The sequence below is a fragment of the Meriones unguiculatus genome, chromosome 7, assembly GCF_030254825.1.
Source record: "Meriones unguiculatus strain TT.TT164.6M chromosome 7, Bangor_MerUng_6.1, whole genome shotgun sequence".
Lineage (NCBI taxonomy): Eukaryota > Metazoa > Chordata > Mammalia > Rodentia > Muridae > Meriones > Meriones unguiculatus.
In genome coordinates, this window is record NC_083355.1 from 116,026,862 (window position 1) to 116,047,229 (window position 20,368).

Consider the following 20,368-nt stretch of genomic DNA (forward strand, 5'->3'; position numbering starts at 1 on the left):
ATTGTGTCACTGGATTTTTTAGATACAGAATATATTCTGTAGATTGAAATTTTGTCTTTTTTTTTTTTTTTTAATATTTGCTTGGGATTTCTGACTCATGATTCTAGACTGTCCTATCTCCTCTTTGGTTTCTCGTGCATTTGGTTCGTTAGGGCCAGAAGTGTGGGTACTGAGATACTGAGACTGGCCTTGAGCTCCTTGCTTTCACCTCCCAAGTGTTGCTGTAACAGGCATGTGTGCCACCATGCCTACTCATACTTAGATTCTGCATGGTTGTGCATGTCATTACACACATGGAGGCCAGGGTGTACTCGATTGAGTAAATGTTAAAGGGTAAACCAGAGTCCTCATTGTGTCCTGTCCTCCCCTTCTCCCCCTTTCCAGTCATGCCCTGTGAACCTTAAAAGTCTTGGAAACTGTGGTAGTGACTTAGACCTGTAGATCAGGCTGGTCTCAGATTGAGAGATCTGCCTGCTTCTGCCTCCTAAGTGCTGGGATTAATAGAGGAACTCTTTCTTTCATGTTCATTGGTGTTTTGCATGTCAGTATGAGGGTGTCAGATCCCTGGGAATGAAGTTGCAGGCAGGTGCTAGCTGCAGTGTGGGTGCTAGAAATTAAGTCCCGAGTTCTCTGGAAGCACAGCCAGTACTCTTTAACCATTGAGCTATCCATCTCTCCAGCCCTCTTAGACTTTACTCTTAACCCAAGGAGTAGTAGTTCTTGTAAAAACCAATTTTCCAGGCTGCCTGGGCCTGGACAAGTGTGTGATGTTTGTCCAATACCAGCTGGTAAGGTATCAGTGGTTTTCTGTGTTCCCATCCCCAGTGACTGATGTATCTCCTGTATCTGATGGGAGTGGTAACCCATGGGTAACCCTTGAAGCTTACCTGGAGTGTCACATGACCAAGGACTAGAGCAGGCTACCAAGAAAAAAAAAACTCGTTTGTGTTTCCCTGCTTCATTGAACAGAAAAGGGGGTGTGCCATGTGTCTGACATCAGGAGTGTCCAGGAGGGAAATGCTTTTCCAAGAAATGTGATACTATCCTTGAGAACCTCCATTATAAGGGCCAGGAACCTGCCCAGTTTGTTGAGATGGTATTCCTCAGGACTGTGAAGCAGAACCATGTGCTATAATGTGTAGAAATGTGTAGCAAAACTAGAAAGCATAGCAAGAGTGACCTGATGTATACTGCACTCTAGGTGGTGATGACATGGCAGTGCAGGTTTCATGGCAACAGACATCACTGGGGTGAGCCTGACTATGGAAGTACCGCTACTGAACTTCACTAAAACTAAATTCTGACCATCCTCCAGGTGCTCGGATTGCAGGTCTACGTCACCAAACCTGGCACATGCCCTCAAAATGTGAAGTAAAAGCTAATCAGCACCGTAAACTATACACCCACTAGAAAAGAGAAAATCAAATAGCCTATTTACATACAGTTGCAAGATGGGCTAGGCTCAGATGTGGGGGTCACCCTGTATAAGTTCTATGGAGGAGTGGTATCCTGTGGACCTCACTTTGGAATGGGTCTTGTGTCCCACATGGGCAAGGAGACCTTACCAAAGCTGAAACAGGACCCTGCAGCACAGCAGTTCAGAGGGCCTCCTGGGCCCTGCCCTGACCCCCACCCCAGTGCTAATTTCAAGGATCCTGTGGACAGCTCTGCAGAGAGATTTGCCAGGCTGCTAAAACAGCCACACCAGGGTACACCCAGTGAGAGTGGGGCTCACTCTTGTTCAGCTAGATGAGCTTTGAGGCCAAGTTCAACCTGACTGAACTGGCCCCTATAGTACAAGTGGGTGGAGGAAGCTTGAAGTGTTACTCAAGATTCCCTGGTGCAGGCTAAGAAGTGCATGGCCTGAGAGGAAACCTAAACAGCATGTTCTGAAGCAGTCTGGTAATTGGAATTCTGCCTCCTGGCCTTGGCAGATGCGGGTCTTATCCATAGTTCCATTTCTCAGAGACTGTCCTTGGGTTATTTTAAAATACCGGATAAATTTTAAAATGTTTTATAGAATTTCACTGATGGTCCAGGACCAAACTCAGAGGTGTTGAGTCAAACTATCTCATGTCTAAAAATATCAATATTGTCAAATTTTAAAATATTGTCAAGTCCACAAACACACATGTAGAGACATAGCTAAGGAACATAGAAATCTGACATCGTCACCTTGGAATAACCAGAATACTCAAATGCCAGGACTTGACCAGCTCCTACCAGACACAAGTCCCACAAATTCCAGGAGGAGTGGACCCCCCCCCCCCACGGCCCTCTCCACAGCTTCCAGATGGAAAGCGGGCTCCAGCAGCCCTCTTATCATACAGAATAGGGTCCCAGCGACCCTCTCTCCTGGCCCCAAAAGGAGTAGAGCCTTTATGGGCCTCTTCCCTTGACCAGACTGGAAACTCCAAGTTTCCCCAGACCTGGCTAGCAAACTGAAAACCAGAAACCAAAACAGATATCCTGCAGACAAAAACAAAAAACAGAGACAAAGACAACAACCACGGTACCTGCTTTTTAAATATTTAAATTTTTTTTTAAAACCTGTATTTGTAATATTAAAGCATCCCCTTTAGGAGTAAAATCATAAAGCACATAATTTTAAAAGTTAAAACCAGACTTTAAAATTTACCAGTGCAAACCAATTTTATTATGGTTATTATTATTTATTATTACTATTGTTTTTTTTAATTTCTCTAATTCCCTTAATAACTGAACTTGTTCCCTTTCTAATTAGACTTTCTCTTGGAGAACATTAATATCTTCCTGCAGTGGTCCCGTATCCTGCACATGTGGCAGGGAAAGCCATAGGAACAGAGGCACAGAAGGCCAGTCTGAATTATGAGACTTGGCAGTTTCTTCCTCTGACTCCGTTTCATCCTCACTATCTAGTTCTTAAATAATTTTCTGTTCTCAAATTACACAATTTTGTTTGAGCTCCTTTATGAACATTTGAGATAACCTTAGAAGTACTTTTTTTCCTGTCTGTTTGGCTGCTCTAATTTCTCCAAGCAACTCTTTAGCTTGTGAGATCAAATTTTTCATTTTATCACTCTCATGCTGAGGATCCAGCATGTCTCTAATTAGAGTTCACAGAGGAAAAGTTTTAACAGGTACCTTCTTAGAACCATTAGTAGCGTAATATTCTTGCAGTCTTTTCCCTTCCCTCTCCCAAGTTTCCAGATTTACGTACCTTAACTGGGACCCAGGGACAAACTTCATTTACAAACTAAAGGGAATAAGGGTGTTTCTCCCAATTCCTCGGGTTTATTAGCATTGACTTTAAAGTCCTCATAAATAACTCCCTGGTACTGCTCTGCTCCGTCACTGCGCTTTTTTACTTAGGCATCCGGAGCTCCAAAAACCAGCGTTTCTCACTTAGCCCCTCGTTTTCAAGGTCCCTTGTTCGGGCACCAACTGACCCGTCCCGCGGGCTAGTGTAACAGGGTCCACCTGAAAGAGGGAGTGGAAATTGGGGGACAGAGACGCGAAGAATGGAGACGGCAGATTCCTGATCAGTCTCAGTTTACTGAACGTGCAAACAACACTTACAAAGCAAAGGGTACAAGCAAATTTTTTTTCACAGTAGCAACACGTCTGTGCCACCTGGCAATGCATCCAGGAATTCATTCAAGGTCACACAAAGTCTGCTGTCTGGTTCCCAGGGTTGCGGGGAGCTTGCTATCTACTTCTCGGGCTCAGAGCACCCCGCCAGCAGAGACCGCCAAGGACAGTCTCTGAGACATAGAACTATGGAAAAGACCCACATCTGCCAAGGCCTGGAGGCAGAATTCCAATTACCAGACTCCTTCAATGTTCCTATAGTGCCTGAGGTCTGTCCTAACCCTAACCCTCTTGCTGAACAGCTTGGGCTGGTGAGTTCTTTAGGGCTGACTGCTCTAACAGAACCCGGTTCTATTCCCAGCATCTATATGATAGCTCACAAGCCTTCATAACCCCCCTCGGGAACCCAACACCCTTTCTGACCTCATTCATATGGTGTACACACATAAATGCAGGAAGAACACATAAGAAATTTGCAGGCCTGGTGGCACATGAAGGCAGAGGCAGGTGGATCTTTGTGAATCTGAGAGCATTCTGGTCTGATATACGTAGGTGAGTTCCAGGACAGCCATGGTTATGTAGAGAGGGCCCTATCTTTAAGAAAAGGGCTAGTCAAGAAAAAAAAAGAAAAGGGCTAGTCTTGCAGAAGACTCAGTTCTAGTTGCCCAGGGAAATCTGGTTCCAGGGGATTTGATGTCCTTCTCTGGCCTCCATGGGCACTATTCTTAAGTGCACAAACCCATCCACAGACACACAAATATAAATAAAAAATAATTTTTAATAATTTCGGAGCTGGGAAGTGGTGGCACACATCTTTAATACCAGCTCTCAGGAGGCAGAGGCAGGCAGATCTCTGTTCAAGGCCAGCCTAGTCTACAGAGTAAGTTGCAGAACAGTCATGGCTACACAGAGAAACCTGTGTATGAGCCAGGCATACCTTTAACCCCAGGTTGATGGATCTCTGTGAGACTGAGGCTAGCCTAGTCTGCATAGTTCCAGGACAGCAGCACTACACAGAGATTCTGTATTGGGAAAAAAAAATTATTTAAAATTATGTGTATGCATGTGTCCATGTTAGTATGTGCAGGTTCCTGCAGAGAGCAGGTATCAGACACTGAGTGGCATTTAGCTGTGAACCACTTGCTGTGGCTTCTGGGAACTGAACTCCGGTCCTTTGGAAGAACAGCAAGCCTTCTTAACCACTGAGCCATCTCCAGCCTTTGGTCATTGTATTTTATCACAGCAGTAGAAAAGGAGCTAGGACGCCAGCTGCCATCCACGGGTGAACAACGTGATCAAAAGACATGAAATAAAGTACCTCATCCAGCCAGTCCCTCGCAGCAGTGCCTGTCAATGCCACATTGTTGAGAACTGAAATCTAAAAGCAAAACAAAATGGGCTGGAGAGATGCTTCGGCAGTGAAGAACCCTGGCTGCTCTTCCAGAGGCTCTGGGATCAATTCCCAGTACCCACATGGCAGCTCACAACTGTAATTCCTGTTCCAGGGAATCTAAGACTATCACACAGACATATGTGCAGTCAAAATGCTAATTGCATAAAATAAAATATTATTAAAAACAAAAATACCCAGAACAGAACAAACACCATAACCAAAAGCAACTCGGAGAGAAAAGGATTTATCTCACTTTATGTGTTCCAGTTGCAGTTCATTGGGAAGAGAATTCGAGGCGGGAACTGAAACAGGCCTTGAAGAAATGCTCCTTACTGGCTTGCTCCCCATGGCTTCTTCAGTTTACTTATACTTCCCAAGACTACCTGCCCAGGAATCTTGCTATCCTTAGTGAGCTGAGCCTTCCCAAATAAATCATGATTCAAAGAAATGCCCTATATCCTTGCCCACAGTTTGATAGGAGCAATTCCTTATCCCTGGCTTTCTCTTCTTCCCAGATACTTGAGTTGACAAAACCAAAAGGCCAGGAACCAGCACAGCTTAGATGTGAGAGAGTATAACGGGGAAACGGTCACCTGAAGGTCCCTTGGGATTACCTTCTAAGGGGCTTTCTCACTGCTGGTGCTCTCTGTAGTCACCCACCACCGCCCACTGGTTATCACTGCTTGCACTTCTGGGCGCTGGCCTCTTCAACTCCAAGGACTGACACACTGGTGGGGGTGGGGCACAGCCATAAGTATTTTATCACTGTAAAATACTCCAGGCACTCCTTGTCTCAAGCTCAGATCAACTCTAGTCTTTGGCCCTTGTGGTGGCTATTCTTGGTTGTCAACTTGATTACATCTGAAATTAAGGAAAATCAAATTGGCCATATATACCTGTGAGGTGTGTTTTTGTTTTGTTTTATCATTTGAAGTGTACCCACTTTTTATCCAGATCTTTCAAGGTGGGAAGATAAAGCTTTAATCTAAAATCTTTCTCTGTGTAGCCTAAGTTGTCCTGGACTCCATTTCTAGACCAGGCTAGACTCGAACTCAGGAGATCTACCTGCCTCTGCCTCCAGAGTGCTAGGATCACAGGTATGTGCCACAGTGCTTGCCTGGCCATCCAAAACCTTTGAGGTGGAAAGATCTCCCTCAAATCTGAGCCATGCTGTCTCCTGGCAGCCTATATGAAGGACATGGAAGAAGGAAAGCTTGTTCTCTTTGCCTTCGTACTTTCGCAGACATTCCTTCAGTGGCATTAGATCCGACTTCTTTTTTTTTTATTTTTTTATTTTTCTTTTTTCCAGAGCTGAGGACCGAACCCAGGGCCTTGCGCTTGCTAGGCAAACTCTCTACCACTGAGCTAAATCCCCAGCCCCTAGATACGACTTCTTTAGGATTCCAGGGTATACTGAAGACCAGCTGAGACAGCCAACCTTGTGGACCGGACAGCTACTGCATTATTGGACTTTCTGTTGGTAGACAGGCATTGTTGGACTTGCTGGACCACAGCCTGTCAGCCATTCTAATAAGACCCATATGGTACATGTACATATATGTATACACATATATATGTTCTTATATGTTCCTATAAGCTGTTTCTCTAGAGAACCCTGACTAGTATAGCCCTTCTCCCTCACAGCTCTGCATCTATCTGTCCTTGACCCCATCCTGCTTCCTTACATCCCTTCTCCTGCAAGCACTGTAGAAGTCCATGCTTGCAGGCGCTATTCTAGCGACTCAAGGAAGGCAGCTGGGTCCAGAAGTGATCCAATGAAGCAGTGGCAGGTGACCTACTGACAGTCCCTGAGGTGAGCAGTAAGGCAGTTGCCGCAGGGTTTGCCCATGGTTCTTTGGGAGAAGCCAGCAGTATGTACTCCTTGTCTCCTGCAGAGCTGTGCGAATCTGAGGTACCTGACCCACCTATAAGACAGCATACTGCTCCACTGCATGAAGGTGTCTGTTGGTCGGAGCTGATGAGCAGGTGAGAGGGCGAACATAAGACTCTTTCTTTCCTGATGAGTAAGAGAACTCATCAGGAGCCTCCATGTTCTTATGGAGCTGACCTTCCCAGGCCTGCTGAAGTAAAAGGTAGATCATTGTACCTGGCACCTTCCACCACTAGGAGGAAGTAGTACAGTGCTGCTTCCTGGGCCTCGTGGGTATTTGGAGGCAGCAGATTCGGCACTTGAAATGAGGATCCAATCCTTCTACTCAGTGTGCACAGGAGGACTTTCGAACTGTGTCAGGAGCAAAAGAAGTGCTGAAAAGCAGTGCAGACAGTAGAGCCCAGCTCCTCGCAGAAGAAAGCACAGTTGAGGATGTGTGGGGAAAGGTCCTGAAGTTCTTTTTTTTTTTTTTAAGAATTTATTTAATTTTATTTTCTGTGTATTGGTACAAAGGTATTAGAATCCCTAGAACTGAAGTTATAGATAGTTGTGAGCTGCCGTGTGGGTATTGGGAATTAACCTGGGTCCTCTGGAAGAGCAGGCAGTGCTCTTAGCCACTGAGCCATTTCTCCAGCCCCTGGTCCTGAAGTTCTTATATTAAGAAAACCTGTCCTATCCACCAGTGTGTGGCTAGAAAGGGAAGTGATATTTCATTTGTTTGTTTGTTTTTTTGTTTTCAAGACAAGGTTTTTTCTCTGTGTAGCCCTGGCTGTCCTGGAACTCACTATGTAGAGAAGGCTGGCCTCAAACTCAGAGATCCACCTGCCTCTGCCTCTGGAGTGCTGGGAGTAAAGGTCTGTGCCACCACCAGTAAGTTAGATGGCAGTAAGTTATTTTTTGTAAATAAGTCACTCTACAGTGATAGTTAGAGGTATAGTCAGTAAGTGCCATGGGCATATATTACAATCAATTATGACATAATGCATATAATTGCATGTGCCATTCTTCAGCTTGTTTAAGTCAGCAAGAGCAATGAACACATGAGGAAGGTGTGTCCCTAATTCCCTAAGAGGTCATTATGGCAAGAGTGCCACTAGGACATAACGAAATTTCCAGCTTGCTGGGCAGTGGTGATGCAGGCCTTTGATCCAAGCACTTGAGAGGCGAAAGATCTCTGAGTTTGAGGTCAGCCTGGTTTACAGAGTAAGTTCCAGATGGCCAGGGCTACACTGAGAAACCCTGTCTTGAAAATAAGAATCCAGCTTCATTAAGATCACAGAAGACCTGGACTATGGAGTGGTATGCTGACTTGAACTTCTTCAAGTACTGTGTCCCTGTGCTGTGTGGTACAGGAAGCCTGATACATGCCGCTGTCGCTTGGGAACATTGTTCACTGATGCCTTACAGGGCGATAGGAGGAACTAACTCCAAACCCCACATTTTTGTCCCAGCATGGTTATTATTTTCAGCCCATCTGTTGGTTACATTCACAAGCTTAAACATAGTGTTTGCAGTTCCATTACTAACCTTCTGTCCATAACAACACCCTTGTCTGCCTGGAGGGCAGAGGAGTGTGCCTCTTCCTCTAACTCGGTTTTCCGGCTCCCTGCTTGCATCATCTTTATGGTTCCTTTTACGTGGTCAAGACTGAAGTAGTTCTAATCCATTTACAATTACAATAAAGCTTTCTGAGTTTTATGGATTGAGTCAAAAGGTGAAGATCTGTCAGCACTGTTTTTATTTGTGTGTGTGTGTGTGTGTGTGTGTGTGTGGTATGTGTGTACGAGTGTTTCTCCCTGTGTGGTGTATGTACATGTGTGTCTGTGTGTGTGTAGTATATGTACTTGTATGTTTCTCTCTGTGTATGTATGTACCCCCTTCTGTGTGTGTATGTTTATACATGTGTGTCTGCACATGTGTGCACATGCACTCTAGCCAGAGATTAATAATATTGGGTGTCTTCCATGATCACTGCCCACTTTATTTGTTTTTTTTGAGACAGGTTCTCTTAATGAACCTGGAGCTGGGTTACAGACACAAATGACCACAGCAGGCTTTTTTGTTTGTTTGAATGATTTTTGGTTTTGTTTTTTGTTTTTCAAGACAGAGTTTCTCTGTGTAGCCTTGGCTACCTTTATATACTTTATTTGTATACCAGGCTGGTCTCGCAGCGATCTACCTGCCTCTGCCTCCCTGAGTGCTGGGACTAAAGGTCCACTATGCCCAGCTGACAGCAGGCTTTTTACATAGCTGTTTGCAACCTGAATTTGGGTCCTAAAGCTTGCAGGGAGGCACTTTATCCATGGAGCCATCTTCCTAGCTCCAGCTCTGCATTTGTTGTTGTTTACAGAGGCATACAACACATTCCCTTTTTTTTTTTTTTTGTGAGACAGCACCTCTTGAAAACCAGTCTAGTATTAAACTCAGTATATGGCCCAGAGTGGCCTTGAACTACTTTATCCTCCAACCCATACAGTGTTGGGGTTACAGGCATGTGTCCACACATCTTTCTTATCTGAGTTCCAATATTGCCCTGTTTCAAATTCCTTTTTTCATTACTTTATTTACTTTTTTTTTGTTGTTTGTTTGTTTGTTTTTCAAGACAGGGTTTCTCTGTGTAGCCCTGGCTGTCCTGGACTCACCAGGCTGGCCTTGAACTCACAGAGATCCACCTGCCTCTGCCTCCCAGGGTTGGGATTAAAGGCATAAGCCACAATGCCCAGTTTACCTTCCTTTCTTACATCTGTATATGTGTATACGTGTCTATAATTAAAGGCACAGGCCACCTCGCCAGGCCATTACTTTGCTTTTGTTGCACAGAAAACCACCCTAAGCTTCAGTGATAAAATACCTTTGCTTTCTTTCTACAAATCTGCAGTTCCTCTTTGGTTTAGCTCTTATCCCAGGACTTGGCTGGACTTGATCCTGGCCTTTTGTTCGGGACCAGCCCTACTCTGCCGTCTACATTCTATTTCAGCATGAGGAATGCTTCTGGAGATAAAAGTCAAACCCAACCCCATGTGGGGCATAGTTCAAGCCTCTATCTGAATTACATCTTTTACATTTTGTTGTTCAAAATAAGTCATGTGGCTAAGCCCAATCCTGCTGGAGCAAGGAAGCACACTTCTTGTAAACCGAGGAAAGAGAATAACTATTCTTGGGCAATGATCTAATCTTCCACAGTGGTTAGGTTTGAAAATGCCTTTGTTCTGCTCTTTATTTTATTGATAAGTTAGCTGGGTATAGAATCCCAAGGTGCAGCTCATTTTTACTTAGAACACTGAAGACCTGGCCCCAAGGTCTTCATATATGAAAGCATCCAGTGCTGATAGATGTGCCTGGATTCGCATCACCTTTCATTTTGCCTTTTCCCTGTCTCTTAGAGCTTTATTATTATTATTATTATTATTACTATTACTATTATATTAAATTATTTAATTCACATCCCAATCACAGCTTCCCTTCCCCCCTTCTAGTCCCTACCTCTCCCCTCCTTACTCCCCTTTCCCTTTCTCCTCAGAAAGGGGATATCAGCTAGCCTTGTAATATCAAGTTACAGTAGGACTGGGAGCATCTTCTATTGAGGTTAAACAAGGTAGCCCAGTTAGGGGAAAGGGGTCCAAAGGCAGGCGACAGAGTCAGAGAGAACATCTGCTTCTGCTGGTAGGAGTCTCACATGACGACCAAGCGACACAACTGTTGAATATGTACAGAGGACCTAGGTCCGTCCCATGCATGCCCTCTGGCTGGTGGTTCAGTCTCTGTGAGCCTCTATGGGTCCAGGTTAGTTGATTCTGTAGGTTTTCTGTGATCTTCTTGAACCCTCTGGCTCCTGCAAGCCTTTCTCTCCCTCTTCCACAGGATTCCCCAAGCTCCGCCGAATGTTTGGCTGTGGTCTCTGCATGTTTCCATTAGTTGCTGGGTGAAGCCTCTCTGATGACAGTTATGCTAGGCTCCTGTTTACAAGTATAGCAGGATATCAGTAACAGTGTCAGGGGTGGCATGGGTCGCAAGTTAGACCAGTCATTGGTTAACCATTCCCTCAATTTCTGCCCCATCTTTACTCCTGCGCATTTCTTAGAGCTTTCTCTTCTATTTAAATTTGTTATGTTTTCCTTTGTAACATATTTGGTATATACTAGAGGATATGCATGTAATGCATAATGAACCATAAATAAAAAATGTAATGAACAATTATTCATAGTACTTTTTTACTCCTTTGGAGAGGAGTTCTTATACCAGGGTGGCCTAGAATTCTGGATCCTCTGAATTCTGCCTAAACCTTCTTAGTGCTGGGATTACAGCTGGCTTGTTCATGAGTTCTAACTTCATCCTGTTGTGGGTGAGGAGACCCTTTGCATATCTTATGAAGTACCTTAGGGCTTGATGCGCCTCCCCACAGGGCCTGTCCTAGAGGAGATCTGTGTGCCCTTGTGAAGGTGTGTGTGCTGTCTTCCCTGGGTAGTGATCTGCATGTTTCTTCTGGCTGTGGACAGTTAGCCCTCTGTTTCACTAGATTCCTCATTATACTTTGTTTCTTCTGTTTGTTTGTTTCAGGACAGGGTTTCCCCTGTGTGGCTTTTGCTGTCCTGGACTGGCTTTGTAGACCAAGTTGGCCTCTGCCTCCCAGTGTGCTGGGGTCCCAGGCCTGCTCAACCACACCCTTGTTTTTTTATTTTTTATTTTTTTGTAACCCTCTCCACTGCTCTCCTCAGTTCCTATAACCTGTTTGGTTTTTTGTTTTAGTGTATCATTAATTTTGAGTTTCTGAATATTTTACCTGCATGTAAGTATGTGTCCCATATGTGTGCTTACTGCCATTGGAGGCAGGAACTCCATCCCTGGAGCTGAAGCTATGGGGTTATCGACAGCTGGGAGCCTCTGTGTGGGTGCTGGGAAGCAGCGCTCTTACCCAGTGAGCCATCTCCCCAGGCCTCCACCACAGTGACCTCTTCCTTCCCCCAGTCCTTCTCCACTTCTGCTTTCTACCCTTGGCTCCATCACCCTCTCTATTCCCACTTCCCTTAAGGACTCTCCCCCCCCCATAGCCCCTTTCTAGTTTGGTTACCCCACACACACACACAGTGTAAACAAACACATGCACACAATTTTAAACGTGATTTCTGCATACGAGAGAAAAATGAATTAATTGTCCTTTTGAATCTGATTTAGTTTACATAACATAATGACTTCCTATTTAGGGTTGAATACTCTCACTCTCTTTATTTTGCTCTTTTTTTTTTCTTTTTATTTGTTCTTTGGAGTTTTATTTATTTATTATTTATTTTTATTTTTTTGGAGATGGGGTCATCCTCTGTGGTTCAGGCTTCCTGATAGCACAGGCTGGTCTCAAACTCATCCTCCTGTCTCAGTTTCTGGGAAGAACCAGGGTTACAGGCATGAGGCACCGTGCCTAGGATTTAGTATGTTTTGGGGGAGCACGTCTAGTAATAATGAGCGCTCTTGGCTTTTGTTTATCTGGGAATTTCTTATCCTTTCCCACTTTGTGTGTGTGTGTGTGTGTGTGTGTGTGTGAATGTGAGTGTGTGTGTGACATAGTCTCTTTATGTAGTCCAGGGTAGACTCAAACTTAGCATGTAGCTCGTGCCTGTAAGTTCTCCATTCTCTTCCCACAGCCTCCCATGAGATAGAATTAATCTCCTTTTAGGGAAGGACTGCTTTTCACGTTTTCATTGGGGGCCACAGGGAAAGGGACCTGTTCCATCAGTGGGAGTATTTACAGGCTTTGCAGATACTCCATGCTTGGTCCCTGAAGGTCCTGGGTGTGGCTGGGAACATCAGGCAGGTTCCTGTTATCTCCTGTGGGCACTGGGTAGCTGTAGGGTGTGGCCTGGTTGTGGCTCCTGGTTAGGGGCTGAGAGAGGAAAGAATTATAGCAGTGGAAATGAGCAGCAAGCAGCTCTTTTGTCACTTTTGTCAGGGCATTCTTGAGGAAGATGGAGAATTTCCTGGCCATCTTGGTCTCAATGGACTCTTTTTTGTTTGTTTGTTTGTTTTGGTATTTCATCAAATTTTTAAGAAGTTTTCAGCCATTTTTTTTCATACAGTCTCTTTTCTCAATTAGTTTTAAAACAAAGCAGCAATAATCTCTTGTTTTCTTCTTTGCCCGTCATTTCCCCTCCTTCTTCAGGCAAGACAGTCCTGACCAGATGCTAACCCACAGTGGTGGACTGGCCCCTATGAGACAGTACATTGCTGTCCCTTGTATTACCCATGGGCTGTCTAGGTGGCTCAGTGGGAAGAGCGCTTGCTGGGCAATCCTGAGGACCTAAGTTTGAACCCACAGAATCCACATAAAAGCCAGGCCTGGTGGCATAAGGGTGTAACTCCAGTTCTGGGGCTCATGGGGGCTCACTGGCCAGCCAGTCTAACCAAAGTGTTGAGCTCCTGATTCAGTGAATGATCCTGCCTCAAAAAAGGTAAAGAGCAATATGCTACATTGCATATAGGAAGACACTGGACATCAATTTCTGTCCTACACATGTGTACCCACAGCTGAGTTTACCCACATTCACACAGTTCCCAGGTCCATAGTGTCCTATCACAGTGCATAAGAGGAACTGAGAAGGCACGAGCCTTGGTCTAGAAACTGCAAGTTTTCCAATGATTCCAAATAGTTACACCTGACAGATTCTGCTGTATTGTCATCTAAAGGAGGAGTCCTGTGCTGGCCCTTCAGTTTCATCATCTTCCCTGATCTCACTGCTACATAAGGAAGTTTCAGATCAACAATGAAGAAACAAGTGACTCTAAAGCTGGGCAAAGCATCTGCACACGCACATTTCTCCAAAGAATACAGGCTGCAGATGAGCATATGAGAAGCTGCTGGCCTTGTTAGGCCACAGGAATGCTCCAATCAAAGCCACGATATGATCTCGTTTCACATCACTTGTGTGAAAGCCCAGTCAAATCTCAACCTGTGCATTACCTTATATGGCAAAAGGTGTAGGGAGCTTGAGGCCAGAACTTTGCCTGGAATCATCTGGCTGCTTTTCAGGTGCAATTACCTGTGTCCTCTTGAGAAAGAGGCACGTGCGATGCTTGTTCGGTTCAGTTTTGACAGGTTCTTCCCACATAGCACTGGCTGACCTCAGACCTGCACCTCTCTTGCCTCTTTGCCTCCCAACTGCTAGGATTACAAGTGTGCACCACCATGCCAGGCAGCATACTGAGTACACACACACACACACACACACACACACACACACACGCACACACGCTCACAGAGCTTGCATTAGATCGTGCTGGTGCCCTGGGAGAGGGAAACCGTGTTGAGTTGTGTTACCCAGTATGTGGTGATTTGTCTGTACAGACAAGGATAAAAGAGGCCAGATAGACAGCAGGCAGTCGGGACCGCCTAACACATACACTGCTGGTGGGAAAGGAAGACAGTGTTGCAGCTTTGCAAAATGGGCTCTGGGTCTTTAAGAGCTTAAACATAGGTATACCAAAGGAGTGAGCAATTCCGCTCCTCGGGAGTACACCCAGGAGAGAAGGAAGTACACCTCCAAGTAGCAACTTGTCTGTTAATATTTCCGCAGCATTAGTCACGATGGCCCCAATGTCTAAGTGCAGGGCGGTTAGACAAAACTGGCTGGGAACGCACAGTGGAACACCACGCTGTATTTGTGTGCGGGCACTGTTTCTCCGTGTCCTACAAGAATTATCTATCTATCATCTAACTCTCTACAGGGTCACTCTATGTGCCTCTGGCTGGCCTAGAACTCACTAGGTAGACCAGGCTGACCTTAGGCTCACTCTTTTTCTCAAGTCCTGGGTTTAAAGGCAGGAGCCATCATTCCCAGCTTAGACAGTTCTTATTCGAGCACTGAGCACTCTCTGACTGGACCCCTTTACAGCTGGAAGATGCTGCTGTGGGCAGGGCTTCTCCCCTCAGTCAGTCCTTCCTGGAGGCACTCTCAGACACCCACCCAAGGCCGAGCTCTTAGCTGATTCCAGGTTGAATCAGGTTGAGAATTAATAATTGAACATCACACCTCTTTCAGTTATTTTTATTCTTTCTGAATTTCTGTTCCCCCTCCCCCAACACACAGACACAGCATACAAGCACATGTACACACACATATACACATGAGCACATACATGCATACTTTTTTTGAGACAGGTTCTCATTCTGGGCCAGCCCAGCTGCCTGGAGCTCCCTTTGTAGGTTAGGCTCACCTTGAATACACAGAGGTCCAACTGCCTTTGCCTCCTGAGTGCTGTCAAAGGCTGCACCATCATACCTGGCATATTTGTAAAGAATTCTTTAGATTTATTTTATACATGTGAGTGTTTTGCCTATGTGTGTATATATGTGCACCATGTGACTGTCTGGTGCCCACATGTGGGTGCCGGGAACCCAATCCTGCTCCTCTGCAAGAGCAGCAAGTACTAACCACCAGCTCTCTCCAGCGTCTCACACGCCTGCCTTTGTTGGAGGGTAAGAGGGTGCTGATTGAGGACAGGCTAGTGTGCTCACTCTGGTTTGTTCTTCTCTCTGCTTTGGAGTGGCTACATTGTGTCTCCACGTTGTGCTTGGACTGATAACCTTTCCTACTGGGACAAAGTACCAGAGGAGCACTGCTTAAGGAAAGGGTCATGTTGGCTCGCAGAGGTCTCACCCCGTTGTGGTGGTAGAGAGCAGCGGCTCGCATCGCAGTGGCCAGAAAGGGGAATATGAACTTGAATATGAATTCATATGAAGAAATATGAATTCTTCCTTTTACTCCATTCTGGCCTTTCAGGGCCAGCCCCCTTGGAAAGAACACACTCCAAGTGGTGCTATACTAATCTAGGTGCTTCCCAACCCACTGAGTTGGCAGTCACTGTATCACCGACGCTGTCTAAATTAAAGGGATGTCTGTGGTACAGCTGTGTCCTCCTGGTTGGCCTTGACCATTGCTGGCCTGAAGCAGAGCAGTGTGCATGCCACCCTCCTAGGTCAGGCCTACTAACACCTCTTTATGGTGGGACTGGGGAGGGTCCTGACTCCGGGGGCTCATGAGCTCTTTCCCCTCCCTAGGATTCCAATAGCCACTGTGGGAGACGGCTGCATAAGGAAGTGAACAGTTGACTGGGGGTTGGGGGAGAGACCCAGGCTGGTGGTGGTGTTGCCCCAAGTCACGGTGCTCCCGCAGGAAACACCAGTAAACTAATTGGCTCACCTGGCTGCGCCTGGGTGAAGTTCTTGGTTGTTTCTGTAGGTATCCTCTCTACCTGGCGTGAATAGCTTTTTCTTTCTGTCTCCCGGGAAAGGCTGTAGAATGTCTTACCTTTCCTTCTCATTGTGAATACAATGGCATTTCTTAGAATCCCCTTTGAAAGCAGGAGGTATCAACTGGCGTGGTAGCACACGCCTGCAATCCCAGCACTCAGGGAGGCAGACGCAGTCGGGTTTCTGTGAGTTCAAGGCCAGCCTGGTCTACAGAGTGAGTTCCCTGATAGCCAAAGCTAGAAAGAACCTATTTTGAGACCAGAAGCTACTCAAAGACCCAGGGCCCACTGTGCCTGGCTCCTATAGCAGCAGTTGGTTGTCTAGTGCACACAGCTCTGGGGTTAGTCCCTAGCCTTACAAAAGAAAAGTTTAGGGACAGTGTCTCTCTATGTAGCCCTGGATAGGGATGGCCTGAATTTTGCTGTGTAGACCAGATTGGCCTCAAATTCTCAGGGATTTGCCCTACTCTGCCTTCCAAGTGCTGGGATTAAAGGTGTGTGGTACCATGCCCGGACTGAAACTATGATTTAAGCAACACTTTTATATAAAAGTAGGATTTCTTCTAAGGTTTCAATCATTAGGGAGATTTAGGAGTTGGGTTTTTTCTTGTTTTCTATTTGTTTGACTTGGGTCTAAATTAGAGAGTTTGTTTTAAGAGAATCTGTTTTTTATTTCTTTGGCTACAAAAACTACTTCCTATTAATATTCAAACACACCAATTATTCATCTGTACTTGGTCACATTACATCCTTGGTTCTCCTGGCCTCATTCTGAAAGAAAGCTTTGAGTCCTGACACCCCTGGGGAAGGCGTGTAGGTGGAACTCAGGGCTGACTCAGAGGGCCAGCCCTAGACAGCTCATGTCTGAGGTCACACCACAGGAGAGAAGGCATTCTAGCCTCAGGAACGGAATCTGTCCTAACAAATTCTCTGGTTCCTCTCGCCCTGCCTGCCTTGCTCGGGAATTGTCCATGTGAGGTCAGGGACTTAAGATAGAGCACTGAGGATTTTATGCCTTCAGCCTGCTCCCCTTTTCCATGCTGGCAGCAAACATTAGACTGTACAGAAGTCAGAGGGCAGTTTGCAGGATCAGCTCTCTTCTTTCACTAGGTAGAACCAGGAACTGAACTCATGTCTTCAAGTTTGGCACCATGTGTCTTCACACACTGAACCAACTTACCAGCTCCAGATTAGGTTCCTGAGATTCAGTCCCTTTCCTGTGCAAGGCTAGAGCTAATAACATTTGTCTCTCTGTTACATATTAGTTTTGGCATAAACATACCACATTCTCTGTTCATATTGATAATGGACATTTATCGCATTTCTAGCTTTTTTCTATGGGGACCTGGAGCGTTGTTTGTGAATGTCTTTATTCATGTTCCCTCAGCACATTTCAAACCTTTCATCTATCTATCTATCTATCTATCTATCTATCTATCTATCTATCTATCTATTTTTGTGTTTCCAAGGCAGGGTTTCTCTGTGCAGTACTGGTTGATCTGGAACTCACTTTGTAGACCAGGCTGGCCTTGAACTCAGAGTATCTAGTGCTGGGATTAAAAGTGTGTACCACTACCACCTGTCCAAATGTTACTTTAAGACTCTTTTTTTATTTTATGTATCTGAGTGCTCTATCTGCATGGACACCTGCATGAAAAGGGCATCAGATCCCAGTACAGATGGTTGTGAGCCACCATGTGGTTGCTGGGAATTGAACTCAGGACCTTTGGAAGAACAGACAGTGCTCTTAACCGCTGAGCCATCTCTCCAGCCCCCACTTTAAGATTCTTTAAAAGGTTTATTTTGACTTTAAGTTATGAGGATGGATGTCTGTGCACGTGTATGTGTGGGTCTGCATGTGCCTGAAGTGGCTTTAGTGCGGAAGGTGTCAGATTCCTGAGTTCCAGGTAGTTATCAGGCTGAGACCCCAACGCTGGTCCCGGTAAGAGCAGCACATCATTTAACCAATGTGCCATCTTTCCAGCTCCCTTAAAACTGAAAAAAATAAATAAATAAAATAATTCAGCCAGGAATTCCAGTGAGCGCCTTTAACAGGGAGGCAGAGGCAGGCTGATCTCTCAGTCTGAGGCCAGCCTGGTCTACATAGCAAGTTCCAGGCCAGCCAGGGCTACACAGTAAGACACTATCTGAAAACAAACAAAAAAACAAGATAAAATTTAAATTACATGTCTTTATTCATTTTATGTGTGTACATTCACATACAAGTGGCAAGGTGAGTGTGGGAGTCCGAGGACACCTTCAGGAGTCATCTGTCTCCTCCACTGGGTTCCCCGGGATTGAACTCAGGTTGACAGGCTTGGTGGCCAGCACCCTTCTCCCATGAGCTACCTTGACAGCCTATGTCCAGGCGAATATTTTGGATAGAATTATGGTATCGTGGAGCATGTGTAACTTGCTGCTGCTGCTAATGTTACTAGATATTGTTAAATTCTCCCAGTATGTCATTTAAAAAAATTATTTTGCTGAGCAGTGATGGGAAACACTCTGGAGTCCCAGCACTGTGGAGGCTGGTGCAGGTGGATCTTTCTGAGGTGGAGGCCAGCCTGGTTACAGAGTGAGTTCCAAGACAGCCAAGGCTACACAGAGAAACCCTAAGTAAAAACTAAGTAACATTTAAAATGTATTTTAACTGTGTTTCAGCTCTGTGTGTGTGTATATGTGGGCATGAAGAGGTGACCATAGGTGGCCAGAAGAGGGCACTGGACTCCAGAAGGTTGTTTCCAGTGAGGGGCTGGAACACAGGTCCTCTGCAAGAGCAGCAAGTGCTTGTTCCTGCTGAACCATCTCTCCAGCACCCCTCTTCCCTTCTTTTGAGACAGTGTCTCACTATGTCATCTTGGCTGTTCTGGAACACTCTATACTAGGTTGGCCTCCAATTCGAAGGGCTCCTCCTGCCTCTGCCTCCCAAGTGCTGGGGGCGACAGCTCAGAATGTGAAGTGCTAGCCATGCTAGCTACAGGACCTTGACTCTCATCCTCTGGACCCAGGTAAACAAGACAGGTTGTTGGTGTGTATGCTTGTAATCCTAGGGCTAAAGGGCAGAAACACAAAGATTTCTGGGCCCTGTTGGGTAGCTAGTTTAGCCTAGCTGCTGGGAAGTTCAAGGCCAGTGAGATCTACTGTTCTTCAAGCACTGGAATACAATGGCCTGGAGTTGCTTTGCCCACCTGAGGCTTATGTGGATTTCAGGAGCTCTAATCCTTCTGCTTGAGCACCAAGAGCCATAACCACTGAGCTATTTCCCCAGTCCTAGGTGCATTTCTGAATTGCAATGGGTTTGTTGTTATGATGCTCAAGCTATGAACTATTTAAACAGGAGGACAAAAAAACGAACTGGGCATGATGGTGTTCATTTGCAATTTCTGCATTAGGAAAGTTGAGGCAAGACAGGAATTAGAGACCAGCCTGAGCTATGTAGCAAGACTATCTAAAAATAAATAAATAAATAAATAAGTAAATAAATAAATAAAGGGTAGAAGAATCACGCAGGGAACAAGAATTATGAAAACAACAGTTTTAAGGTATAATTTCTCCCTTCCTTCCAGATAGGTCACAGATGCACAAAATTTAGGACCATACAAGTTCCTCTGGACAAAATAAAGCTTGCCTCCTCTCCCTCATGCCCTCCTAGTCCCCCTTCCCTTTTCACATGTCAGAAACATGACTACCATTTACAGGTCTTTATAGTGATTTTACACTTCAGTGTCTTCAATTCTAAAGCTTAGGAAAAGTAGAAAACATCTTGAGGGTAAGCGCTGTCATCTTTACTCCTAACCTTTGGCATTCCATGGCTCACAGTTTAATGTGTAGCATCAATGAGGAAGCCTCATGGCCAGTTATTTCTCTGGCCAATGTGAAATGTTCTGAAGTTTCCACAGGCCTTTTCAAAGCTCCAGCCTGTGACTGACAACTTTTTGGGAGGTCCCCAGTTCACCTGGAGCCAGCGTTGAATCACCAGAATTCATCAGGGTTGAGGGGAAGCTGGCACCATGCTCAGTCTAGGTCTGCCTACCTCGTGCATCTTTAGTTTGGCTTCTCATCTTCACATGCTATTGGTGTTCCAATGATCCGCCCTGCTGTTTCTCACCAGCATGCCTCGGCTTTAGGCTAAGCTGGCTGCCCAACAGGCCCCAGGGATCCTTCTGTTTCCACCTCTTCAGCCATCAATATCCTTTCAGAGTAAGCATGCCTCCTGTAATCGTTCCTCTGCCTAGGCCAAGTGGAGTTGGAGGTCCACAGTTGGTCTAGTTGGTCTT